General features: G+C 39.2%; 2 pseudogenes; one reads left to right on the forward strand and one right to left on the reverse strand.

The window, feature by feature from the left end:
* Window positions 1-432: 432 nt before the first annotated feature.
* Window positions 433-1,703, reverse strand: LOC148299241 (S-adenosylmethionine synthase pseudogene; annotated as a pseudogene).
* A 3,769-nt stretch (window positions 1,704-5,472) lies between these two features.
* On the forward strand, window positions 5,473-6,787 carry LOC148299242 (elongation factor 1-gamma-A-like; annotated as a pseudogene).
* Window positions 6,788-10,313: the final 3,526 nt, after the last annotated feature.

The following is a 10,313-nucleotide window of genomic DNA, read 5'->3' on the forward strand; positions in this document are numbered from 1 at the left end:
AAAAGGGAGAGATCTATACGTATATCTATTCCCAACCCCAAACCCCAACCCCAACCCCAAACCCCAACCCCAACCCCAACCCCAACCCCAACCCCAACCCCAACCCCAACCCCTTACGGCATCCCAATCAATAATGCGAAATCCCATCAAAGGCATATACGCAGATTAATATACGTAATTGATATATTTATTTGTGTTAGACGGATTCATCATTCATTCCTTTTTCTTTTTTTCGTGGCTGAGATCCTTGATTGCCTCCCAAGTAAAATCTGGGTCATCGCGGCCGAAATGGCCACCTGAAGCAGTCTTCCTATAAATTGGTCTCTTGAGTGCCAACTATTTCATTATCATTCCTGGCCTTAAGTCGAAGTTGCGGAAAATTATTTTGGACAAATCATAATCGCTGTAGCCTTCAATATAAAAAGTATTTACCTTCAGTGACTGTTCCATAACTGTCAACATGGATGCTCAAGGGCTTGGCTATTCCAATAGAGTAGGCGACTTGCACCATGACTCTCTTACAGAATCCGTTTGCGACCAAGTTTTTAGAAATCCAGCGGGCGGCATATGCAGCAGATCGATCGACTTTAGTTGCGTCTTTACCAGAAAATGCTCCTCCTCCATGGCCTCCCCATCCTCCGTAGGTATCAGCAATAATCTTTCGGCCTGTTAAGCCTGCGTCGGCTGTGGGTCCCCCCATAACGAAAGCACCACTAGGATTCAAAACATACTTAGTTTCTTTCAGGTATTGTTTGGGAATGGATTCCTAAATGACCTTAGTCAACAAATCTTCTTAAATTTGAGTTTGCTTCACTCCTGGGTTATGCTGGCATGAAATCAGGATGGTTGCAACCCTGACAGGGACTAAGTTAACTCCTTCATGCTTATATTCGACGGTAACTTGGACTTTCGCATCAGGTCTCATCCACTAGACTATTTTCTGTCTTCTGCAATCCTCTAGTCTCCTGACAAGTTTGCCGCAGAGACTATGAGAAAGAGGCATTAACTATTAAGTTTCATCTGATGCATACCCAATCATGAGTCCCTGATCGCCGGCTCCGATTTCCTCTGCACTTTTATTGACATGCACTGAGTTGGCAATTTCTGGAGACTGCCGATCCATTGCAACAATGATGGTCGCAGTTTTATGGTCCATGCCTACATTAACATCTTCGTAGCCAGCCTCTTTGATAGCCTGTCTCGCGATGTGCTCGATGTTGATATTGGCCTTGGTTGCAATTTCTCCGAAGACCATGCACAGCGAATTCTTAACTGCACATTCACATGCCACTTTAGAGTCTGGATCTTCTGTCAAACAGGCATCCAAAACTGAATCGGAAATGTAATCGCACAGCTTGTCAGGATGCCCGCTTGTAACATTCTCAGAAGTAAAGAGGAAGTGCCCCTATTTCATCTCAAAGTCCATTGGAGATCTTTAGTTAATGGTATAATAATAAATAAATTTATGTCAGTCAATAAACGTATGCCGCATTTAAAATCAGCGATTTCTGATGTCAGCAACAAGATTTTTATTTATTTTGCTGAACCCTATCTGACTATAGGGCTCCAATTTTGACTCCTATTGCTTCATTCTTGGGATCGATTTCGTTTTTGTCTATTCTGCTCAGTATGCTCTCAGTCAGCACCAGCACCAGCGCATCGATATTCTGCCCTGACTTAGCTGAGCATTCCATAAACAGCATCCCGTTTTTTTTGGCCAAATCCGCCCCTTCGTCGTATGTGATTACTCGCCTATATAACCAATATTCTACTTGTAGTCTAAGTCTGTTTTGTTGCCGATGAGCATCATCGATATTTTATCATTGGAATAGCTCTTGGTTTAATCAAGCCATTTACTGATGTTCTGGAACGATTCCCGGTTGGTGATGTCGTAAACCAAAACTACTCCAATAGAGCCACGATAATAAGATCTAGTGATTGACTTGAAGGTCTCTTGGCCGGCCTAGATTATGGTTGAAGTACTGTGTCCCAAATTTGAAGTTTAATTTGTTTATTGCCTGCTGAGATTATTTTTGATCCGAATTACACTCCGATCGTAGTATCATGGTCGAACTTAAACTTCTTCTCTAGGAACTGGAGAAGGATGCAAGATTTCCCGACGCCTAAAATCATATGAATTAATCGTACTCGTGTCGCCAATGACGATGTACTTAAAGAGGAAGGAGTATGTGCTCATAATTTTGATATAATTTATGTTATATGAACTATTTTGCGAAATATATATCGGCTTCTGGCAAACTTTACTTATTGGGTTGGAAGAATCAATGCCATTATATTAATCAGAATTTTGAGTCAAATTCAGTTGGAATAAGCGAAATGCACCTCTTCAGCGTATTGACCATTGGACTCGTTGAGTTTGCGTATTTTTTCTTGTTATTTTTCTGCTCTCATGCAGATCGTCTTGAGGTTTCCGATCATACCCTTTCTCTTATTGAGCACTTCTTCTAGTCTCCGCTGCTTATCTTCCATCTATTTAATCTTCAACGATAAGCCTTCTTGGATGCCTTCGAGTTTATCGGCTTACTTGATTTTATCCGAGATTTCATCTTCCATCTTCTTAACTGTGCTTGCCAGCTTGCCCACATTTCTTTTCTTCTCCTCTTTTTTCCATTCGGCTTCCTCCTTCTACTTCTTCCTCATTTCAAGCTGCTCTTACTTTTACCTAATGATATCTTACAGCTCGCTGGACAACCTGAGCTCTTCTCTCAGCTCATCTTCTAATTTCTCTGCATTTTCTTTGGTTGTCTCGCATTTGTCTTCGAGCTCGTTGATTCGGCTTTAATTTTCTGCCACTCTTCGCTACTTTTATTGCTGTTGCTTCTTCAGTTTGTTTAAAGTTGATGCCTTGTGCTTATTTTCCTTGATGAGGATTTCAAGCTCGGCTTGGAGTCCGTTTATTTTTTTGACCAGCTTCTCATTTTATTTGGTTGAGAGAGCATTCGCGTTCTGGAGCTACTTTTATTTGTTTTCAAAAGTCCTTATTCTTTGGCTGACCTCATCGAATTTTGTATTGTTTTTCTTAGCGAAAACAGATATGGCTTCTTCTTGCCTGACCGGCTACCCGGTATACACATGTATTTAGTTTCTTTTGTTATTAATTCTATCCAGAATCTCCTCGTACTGGTGCTACTTCTCGAGCTAGGCTCTTCGTAGTGACTCAAATTCGTTAGTCTTGGTCTTTTTGACCTACCGATAGGCCTAATTATTCCGATCACTTTCAGCGATTCGACGCGCGATTTCATAGAGTTACTCAGTCAGCTACTAATCACCCTTACTAAATTAAATTTCACTGATATTTGATTCCTCAAGTGCAATTGAAATATTGGAGCTCCTTTCACCCAAATGCATTCGCTGTTCGAAGTTTAAATTATTGTTAAAATTCAATTTATTCAGCAGGAGCATTTTGCATAAAAAGATGAAATTAGACAACAAAGGGGTGACAGCTATGAATAAACTGGGAATTTCTCTGAGATAACAAGTATTATAACATTTAACTCTTTATGATTTGCACATATTATATTTCACTGCCGAGAATAGATGATGGAGGGTTCTGAAGTTGAGCGAGTCAAGATTATTTCTCTTCACGACGAGGCCACCAACAAGTAAGAAAAGTATATGCTTTCCTTGCAAGTCTATGGTGAAGGTAAGTATGGCAAGGTCTATAAGGCTGTGCACATTGATAAGCCCGAAGTTGTTTTTGCAGTCAAGGTTATTAGGATCGCTTCTTAAAAGATAAGGCAATAGTGCATCAAAGAACTTTAAATTATCAAACGCCTTCCTAAATGTCTGAATCTAGTCAAAATTCATCCTCAGCACTTAGAATCCCAAAACAATTTCTACATTTTCGAAGAGTTTTGCGAAGGAGGGACACTTATTGACGAAATCAAGAAGCAGAGAGTTAGTTCAATCACCGAATAGAAAGCCTTTGACATATTCTTTCAGGTTACTTCAGGATTCCTGCAATTGCGAAAGGCAGGAATTTTTCACGAGGATATCAAGCCACAAAATATTCTCAAGAAAAACAACATATACAAAATCACAGATTTTGGTATTTCCCAGCTTGAAGATCGAAACGAAAGTTCGATTGTCCGCAAAGGCACCCTAATTTATATGCCCCCCGAAAAGCTTATGCAGAAGTAATATACACCGACATCCAAAAGTGAAATATTCTCTCTCGGGGTGACACTTTATGAGGTAATGTTCGGGCGCCCTCCTTTCATATCGAATAAGCCAGCTGATTATAAAACCTACCTAAAAATGATATCTTCTTCAAAAATGAAATCAGTTGAGCAGCTCAAGACTAATTTCCCAACCGCTTCATTGCGAATTGACAAGCTTATTCGAATAGTATTAAGAATGATTGAGCTCAGCTAAAGTAAAAGGCTGAGTCTGGAATAGCTCTAATAGTATGTCCTGAAATCTGAGCCGTTTATTTCAATGAAACTAACTGAATGCCAGAAAAAAGACAACATTGTTAAATTCTCCGAAAAGAAAAAATATGATGCAATCGCATTCTCCAAAATTTATGTCCAAAAGTTTTAGGAAGAAAATTTCAGAAACAAATTTATGAGTGATGAGTCCGGAAACATATAAACTAAAGTAGAAGCCTTGAGGCTTTATTTGCAATACTTTCGTACAGCTGTGTCATATTTGCAGCAAGGCATCTTCTACTGCAAAAGCGCGAACATTTATGAACTGACAAAATAATACTAAATTTATTAAAATCGGTTTGCAACCAAAGTCAATTACCTCGAAATCGCAATAGCTTTCTTCAATGATTATGCATTCAAACTCTTGGCTGAAAGATTGAGTTAATTAATAATTAGTTCCTCGATGGATGGAGAAAAGGCCTTGAGCTTTGATTAAGAAATAAATGTGGACGCAGAATTCACGAAAAATGAATTTTTGAAAGTCTACACATAGATCGACCTGCCGAACAAGAAGACTTTGATAATCATTTTGAAATAAAAATAAATAGAGGTTGGTGAGTAGCTCATCCTTTCCCTGAATCAAATCTTTAAATAAATAGACTGCATTCGGATCAACTTCAAAGAAGATTTGCTTGCAGTGCTCTTCCTCAAGCATTGCCCCGAAATCATAGCTTTTATCACCAAAAGCTTAAAATTATTCACTTAAACTCCACAAAAACCAATTACTCCTCCAGAGTGCGATCAGGGCCGTAAAATTATGGCTGATTTTAGTGCTTATGAGACAACCCCTAAGCAAATTTTAGAAACAATCGTGCAGGAATAATTAAAAAATGACCAATAAATTTTGTATGACATTGAGTCAAATTCTGACTAGTTTGAAGTCCTAGAGTTCGAAGAATGATTTAGAGAAATTATTTGCTATTAAATTCAATGATTATAAGACTTAACCTATTAATCATCATTATATACAAGAAATCAGAAGAGCATTTTAAACTTATATATTAATTAATTGACATCAACAATGAGTCTCACACTCTATGCCCCAAAATCCTATGCCAGCGCCGGAGTTAAAGTCGACCTGGTTGCCCATTTCTTGGAAATCCCTCTTGAATACAACAGGATTGAGATGAAAGACACAAAGACCCCTGAACATATCAAGAGACATCCACTTGGGAAGATTCCAGTCTTGGAAACCCCTGAAGGCTTCATTTTTGAATCTCATGCCATTGTTAGATACTTGGCAAGAAAGGCCGGCAGAATGTATGGAAATTCCCCTGCTGAAACTGCTCAAATTGATCAATGGCTAGAATTTTCCCACAGCCAGATCTTCCCATATTTGAAATCCCTCCTGTATGCAGTGTTCGCGAAAGCTCCTTCGACAAAAGAAGCTTACGCTGAAGCTAAAAAGGGCCTCCTGACTGTTCTTCAGGTCCTCTAAAACCACTTAAAAAACAACCAATTTTTGGGTGGAAAATAAATCTCAGTCGCGGACATTGTTATGTCTTCGCAACTTAGATATATCTTCACATTGGTCCTTGATGAGAAAGCTCGAGAAGCTCTTCAATCAACAACCAAATGGTTTGTGGCACTCATGGAACACAAAACTAGCGTTACCTTCTTCGGAAAGACTTGGCTCTGCCAACAAGAGTTTATTCCTGATTTTGAATTCACTCAGATCAAGAAGGAAGAACCCAAAAAAGAAGCCAAAAAGCCAGCCCAAGAGAAAAAGCCTCAGCAGCCCAAAAAAAAAAAAGAGGAAGATGAAGAAGAAGAGGACTTGAATGAATTTGAAATTCAAGCTGCTCTCGAAAAAAAGAAAAGAAATCCTCTCGACGACCTCCCCAAATCAACCTTCGTCTTAGATGATTTCAAAAGAGATTTTGTCAATGCACCAGATAGAGCTGAAGCTTTCAAGAGATTCTGGGCATCTTATGAGCCTGAAGGATGGTCAATCTGGAAAAGCGAATATGCTCTCTATGATGGAGAAGGCAAAGTTGGGTATTTGACATGCAATCTTAAAAACGGTTTCCTCCGAAACATCGACCATTTCAGAAAATACACATTTTCAGTCTTAGGGGTTTATGGGACAGAAGGGAATTACGTGATTCATGGAGTATGGCTTTGGAGAGGAACTGTGATTCCTAATGAATGGATCGAGCATAACTCATACGAATATTTCAAATTCGATAAGCTCGACCACACGAAAGAAGAACATAGAAAGATAGTCGAGGAGTATTGGACTAACGTTGACGGAGGGCTCGTGGAGGGAAGAGAAGTGTTTGAAGCCAAATGGTTCAAATGATCAGATGAAGATAAAGAATATGAATATAAATGAATTGGGTTAACATTATTTTCGATATTTAATACATATGAGAGTCAGAGGATTAAAGAGGCCATAAGTTCTAAAAAATCGCATAAAGGGGCACACCTTATGCGATTTCAATAATTTTCGTCAATGATGATTTCAAAGGTTTCTGATACGATATTTGGAGGAGATTCTTCGGAAGAATGAGTGTTATTGCGCATGATTTCAATAAATTCGTAGATCTTTACTAAAATAATTTCCTTATACATAAAGTTGCGCTGGACGAAGACTATAAGCGCTATTACCGATGCAAATGACGAAGAAGCGAGCATTCCGATGAGAACCCAGTAAATTATCGGGTTATTCTCTCTGGTGACGCTGGTTTTGATGAGGACTACTGCGATGGCAATAGTTACGAGAATAATGCCCATGAGGATGAGGAGCGTGCGACTGCATAGCTTTTTGCGTATTTTTTCAATAAAATAGGCACAGCCATAATGGGTCTTCTAAAAAAACAGAAACTTAATTGGCAACTGGCATTTTCTGCATTTAATCTGTGAGAAATCGAGCTCGTTGCGCATGGAACCCATCTTTTCCTTGATATATAAGAGGAGGCAGGATTGGTGGTACTTCAAATTGCATTTACAAGGGTTGACCATTTTCAATTAAGGATTTACGAAACAAATCGCGCACTTTGATGCTAAGCTTTCCTCCATATCGTAAACTACCAAATGTTTTGAGTTCATTTAAAATGCACTAAGCTGCTTAACTATAGATTTATATCATCTTCAAAAATATTCGCCAATTCGTTTCCAGATTTACATATCGTATCAGGCAAAATATTAATTGATATCATGCTATATTATATATAAAAGCATGGTGAAACTCAACCTCTGCTCATAAAGGAAAGCGAACGGTTATTTAATAGCAGTATTGATCCCTAATATAAGTTTGCATTATATATTTATATTTGTTTCAGATGGACCAGAATAGCGGCACTCAAATTGAAAAACACATTCTTCGCAGGTTTAACATTTTGAAGAAAGTCGGCTCGGGCGCTTACGGTCACGTTTGGAAGATAGAAGATCGAAATACCAAGAAGATATTCGCCCTTAAAAAAATATTTGATGCCTTTCAGCACTCCACTGATGCGCAGCGGACTTATCGATAAATATAAATTCTCAGGCAGACCGAGCATCCCAACATTATTAAGCTATACGAAACAATAAGGGCGGAAAACAACAAGGATGTGTACCTCATCTTCGAGTTTATGGAGGCAGATTTGCATAACGTAATAGCTGAGGGGATCCTCAAGGAAGTGCACATTCGATTTATAATTTATCAACTCGCGAAGGCACTGAAGTATTTGCACACAGGAGCCATAATTCATCGAGATTTGAAACCATCAAACATCCTTATCAATTCAAATTGCACGATAAAGCTGTGCGATTTCGGACTGGTCAGGTCTCTTATTCCTGACGATGAAACCAATTTGAACTTGACCGAAGGAGTGGCAACTCGCTGGTATCGAGCTCCAGAGGTCCTCTTAGGCTCGAAATCCTACTCAACTCCGGCAGACATTTGGAGTTTCGGCTGCATAATTTATGAGATATTAGCGCAAAAGCCACTCTTTCCTGGCAACTCGACATCAGATCAAATCGATAAGATCATATCGTTTTCGGGGTATCCCCCTGAGGATTAAATAGAAAGCCTTGAGTCAGAAGTCGCAAAGTCAATGCTGAAGTAATGCAAAATAGGATCACACGTCACGATGAGCAAAGGCCTACTGAAGTAGTTTTCCCCGATGTTTTCTGATATGATCATGAAAATGCTCAGCTTTAATCCCAAGAAGCGAATTACCATCAACTAAATACTCAACCACGAAGTTGTAATGCCCTTCAAAAAGGTCGCGGAATAGATATCCTGCGTCAAAGATATTAGGACATCTATCAACGACAATAAAAAACTGAGCGTCGAGGAATATCGCGGCTGTATCTACGGCACCAAGAGGCCGAGCTCTGTTGGAGACTTATCGAAGACGTTTTCAGGCCCCAAAAAATCCAGTTCTTTCACTCAGCTCGCCTCTAACAACTCATAACATCATTAGGGGGAGCATAAGCCAGTTGACAAGCAAACGCTGCGATATGCGCGTTCTGCCAAAAATGTGCACCAATCTATGCAGAACTAGCATAAATCAATGGAAACTACACAGGCTGATCCCAATTTCGGGTGCAAGCCTATTGTCAAGGCCGAAATGCTAGGCTCTAAAACTATCATGGATCCTAAGAACCCAGGCAGAATCGCTTACATTAGTAGCAAAGCAATGTACTCCCCAAAGTATGGAGTCAGTGGGTCCAATTCAGTCGGTGGAGTTGGTTCAATCAGTGGAGTTAGTTCAGTCAACGGGACCAGTGGAATAAACCCCCCTCAATAAAAAACGCCTGTCGTATATAATTCTCCAAAATATTCCTTTAACAGAGAAACTACAAAGCCTCTCTTCAAATCCTCAAAGTATATTATTCATAAGACAGAGACTGGCCCATAGAAATGATCAAATAAGTCATATTTGAGTTTATTTTGAAGTGCGTGAAGCATAGCAATTTTTATATATAGACACACCAATATAAAATAATGAACTGTTCAATCAATGAAGCATACAGGCAATGAATCATTTTTTATTCAACTTACTCAGAGAGGCTAATTTGAAGTATTATGGGCCCAATTTCTTAATGCGATGTTTGGGGATTTGCGAATTGGGGGAGGTATTTTTGGCTTGGGCCTCGGAAATAAAAGCTGTCAGGCTTTATTTATTGCAATGGACTGTCAAGAGGTCCAGTGCCGTTTGATCTTTTAAGTTAGTTTGATAAGTGTCGGCTCCCTTTTCTATGAGAAACTGAATGATCTGAAAATTGAGTTATTTTTGAATTTTACTCATCTTGATTTTCACAGCACAGAAGTAGTGCAGCATTGTCAGCCCTTTCTTTTTGTCGATGATCCAGTTGACATCAGCCCCATTGTCAATCAGGAACTCTGAAATTCGAAAGCAAAGTTTGTTGTTTTCGAAGCTGTTGGGCTCTTCAGCCAGTCTGAAAATGGTGATGGTGAGGGGAGTATGGTTATAGATGTTTGGTTTGTTGACCTAGGCGCCTGCTAGTATGAGTAATCTGACAATTTCGTAGTTGCCACGCATGCAGGCTGTAATTAGGGGAGTTTGCCGATTATTTTTGGTTTAGAGATCGATATCGATTTTAGTATTTTTGAGTAAAAACTTGCAAATCTATTTGAGCCCTATCTTAAAAAAAACCAAACCATAATGGGCGCAGTATATTATAGGAGTGACATACTCGTCGATGTATTCGAGTTCTTCGAAGTTCTAAGTGAGGTTTAGGTCAAATTCCTCGATATTTAGCTCTCGGAATAACTCCGGATTTCGGGATGTTAGCTTTTGCATGAATTGATATCTCTAAATAAAATATCGTTTACTTTTTATTCATCTCCTGTTGTTGTCTTCTCTGTCGAACTTTTCTGCTGATGCTTATCTTCGTACATTAACTTGT

Source organism: Brachycentrus maculatus, unplaced genomic scaffold (assembly GCF_059751285.1).
Source record: "Brachycentrus maculatus isolate JH-2025_06_01 unplaced genomic scaffold, ASM5975128v1 h1tg001270l, whole genome shotgun sequence".
Lineage (NCBI taxonomy): Eukaryota > Metazoa > Arthropoda > Insecta > Trichoptera > Brachycentridae > Brachycentrus > Brachycentrus maculatus.